General features: G+C 35.0%; 1 long non-coding RNA gene across 1 annotated transcript; it reads left to right on the top strand.

The window, feature by feature from the left end:
- Positions 1-247: 247 nt before the first annotated feature.
- LOC125271465 lies at positions 248-1,232 on the top strand. The gene is made up of 3 exons (XR_007185631.1): positions 248-641; positions 728-827; positions 1,048-1,232. It is a non-coding gene; the product is annotated as an uncharacterized LOC125271465 (long non-coding RNA).
- The last annotated feature ends 1,924 nt before the right edge of the window (positions 1,233-3,156 follow it).

Genomic DNA, 3,156 nt, shown 5'->3' with positions numbered 1-3,156 from the left:
GAGTCTCAAACATCATTGTTTCCTCCTTCTTATATAAATCTCATTTGTCTAAAAGACCTCCGAAGAACAGGTGACTGTTACGTAACATTCGGGGTGTACGCCCCCAATATTTGCATATGCCAGCTCATGTTCAACATTAGACAAGGACAGGACGTCTGGATCTGTGCACAGGTGAATCATCAGACTAGGTAAGCAAGCAAGGACAATAGCGAAAAATGGCAGATGGAGCGATAATAACTGTCATGATCCATGATATCATGATATTTTTAGTGATATTTGTAAATTGTCTTTCTAAATGACATCATGTCTAATGTCGTGAAGCTTCTGGATATCAGGCTCCATTGACTGATAATGTATGAACAGAAACCAGCAGGACAAACTTCACCAAAATCACCATTTGTGTTTAGAAATATAATAATAATAATAATTAATAATAATAATAATAATAATAATAAAAATAAAAATAATAATAATGACAGAATGTATGTGTATCCAAAGCGATTTACAGTGCACTTATTACAGGGACGATCCCCCCGGAGCAACCTGGAGTAAAGTGTCTTGCTCAAGGACACGCTGGTGGTGACGGCTGCGGAGATCGACCCAGCAACCTTCTGCTTACTAGTTCAGTGGTTTAGCTGTTGGTAAGAGAAGACCTTCGTTTAGCCAATGATGTGCTTTGGTTAAGTCACATGACATGCATTTTTTTCTGTGGCATGATTTCTGACAGACTGCAGTTTCTGGTCGGTAGTTGCTGAAAGCAAACTAAAACATCAGTAACAAACAAGGACCCGCCCATGTCACATTTACAAAATTTAACATCATCTCAGGTAAGTTATGATGACATATTCACCACTCAAAAAAGTTTTTATGAAATTAGTTTTTGGTAAATCGATAAAATGTCTGTGTTGCCATATGGCAACACTGCAATAATGGAATTACATTATTATAATAGGTTAGCTAGCTAGCAAAGGTCAGCTGCAGTCTGTTAAAATGTAACAATAAAAAGATTAATACTAGTGATTTAATGTTGATTATTCGTATGTTAAGGACTGCCATGGCATTTGTATTATGGATTAAATCAACATCAGAGACCTGCTTGCTCACTGCCACCACTGCCAGTACTACTGGACCAGACCAACCACTGGCCTACCATGGTGTCTCAAAAAGGCAGGTGCAAGTGGATGTAAGTGTATTGTTAGGGTACAGTGCACCAAATGTGATGTGTACCTGTGTCTCACCTCTGGAAAAAAAAAAAAAATGCTTTTTGAAGTTTCATACAGAAAAAGGTGAAGTTTCAAGGATTATGGGGGGTTCATGTTCATAACCTTCCTCTCATAAGATTGTGTAATGTTGAATTTTCATGAACTGCAATGTTTTTGGTTTTATGTCTACATTGGTTTTTGGTTTTAACTGTCTACATTTGGAATTTTAATAATATTCATGAAAGTAATGAAATTCAAAGAATATAAAGCATTATTCATCAAAAGAGAATGGAATAAATAAAAGCACAAGATGTTGGAAAATATGTATAAGGTGTTTATAATTACTGCTAAAGCTTATAATAGCACCAATTGATTCAATACAAACATTTCTGAGGAAAAATATTAACTATATACACTTACACTTAATATACACTTAATTAACAACATATTCAAGAGATAACGATTTTGGGTTTTTCTATAATAAAAAAATATATATATATCTTTAAGGATAAGATAAATAGAGTTCAAATATAAAAACTTAAATATATCTTAACCCACATTTTTTTAATACTACAATCACAAAATAAATGGGCAGCTGTTTCTTCAACAAGACCACAAAATGAGCAAGTTTAATCAATATCAAGAGATTTACAGATAGATAAATTAAACCTGTCACCGCTTGTGATAACGTCGATAGGTCACATGATAACGTCAACATGGCGGATGATGTCCGGATGACATTCATACTTAAAAGGATCAGGTTATAAAGTACGTACTCTTTTAGCGCTTGATAAATAAGTACTTATTGAAATTAAGTACCTGTTCAGAGAGTATGCGGTTTTGAACTAACGAGGAGACAGGGGAAACGGATCAATCAATGAAACACTGGGAAACTGGGGAAAAATAACAGGCAAACATGCAAAGAACACAATGAAAACTTAACTAGAAAAACAAGAACATAACTAAACCATGACAGCATGAGGAATATTCCAATAGTTGCACATTATAGTGACCAATTACTGTAAGCCTCTTGGAATAATACTTCAATGAGAATATGGGCCTTATGGATGAGAGACTGATATGCAGAGGTCAAACAAAAAATCTATTATATATTTAGTAAGAAAATTATGAGAAGGTTTATGAGAATACATGTTAAGGACATAAATAATAGGAAGGATTCAGGATCTTTTTTTTTTTTTTTTTTTTTTCTTGATTATTTGGATTGCATGTAATTATTGCATATTCACACTTCTGCTTTTTTCTTCCATCACAAATGACCATCCATGTCAACGTTGACTTTTAAACCCTGTATGAAAGCAGTCTGTTGTCTAAGGCAATATTACATAGTAATGTCTCTTTGTTAACATCAGGAGATATGAAAAACATCAAACGTGAAAGCAAGTTCAAAGAAGCACTTGAGGACTTCTCTTTTTCTCAGTGTTTTTTTCCCCCCACAAGATCATCATTAAGAACATTTCTCAAAAAATAAAGAGAATGGATGTGTTCCCACAGAAAGTTGTACAAAATGTACAGTATACTGATAACTGAAAGCTATCAATTTCAATATGTAATGCTCAAGTTCAAGGAAGATGAAAATGATGAAGATAATACAATGTTTAATATAATAATCCAAATAACAAGCTAACATGCGAGAGTGTGCACAGGACACAAACAATACCGGACACTAAACTGAGGATAAGCAGGAACTTAAATACAAAGATGATTAATTCCAGCGGCCTCGTACAGCTCCCACAGCACTTGGCCTTGCTCTGCTTCATACTACAGTAATGCTAATAATCTCATCCATGAACGTGATTTCTGCCGGAGTCCCGTCAGATTCTTTTCCCCTGGATGTGAGGTGAAGATGACATCTCCCATGATTCCGCGCTCAATCTCGGTGTCATCAAGCTACGACTTTGTTTTGAATAAGCGACCTCTAGTGGCGAAAATGTTG

The sequence above is a fragment of the Megalobrama amblycephala genome, linkage group LG7, assembly GCF_018812025.1.
Source record: "Megalobrama amblycephala isolate DHTTF-2021 linkage group LG7, ASM1881202v1, whole genome shotgun sequence".
NCBI lineage: Eukaryota > Metazoa > Chordata > Actinopteri > Cypriniformes > Xenocyprididae > Megalobrama > Megalobrama amblycephala.
The sequence above is the reverse complement of the archived record's forward strand: the minus strand, read 5'-3'. Positions and strand labels throughout refer to the sequence as shown.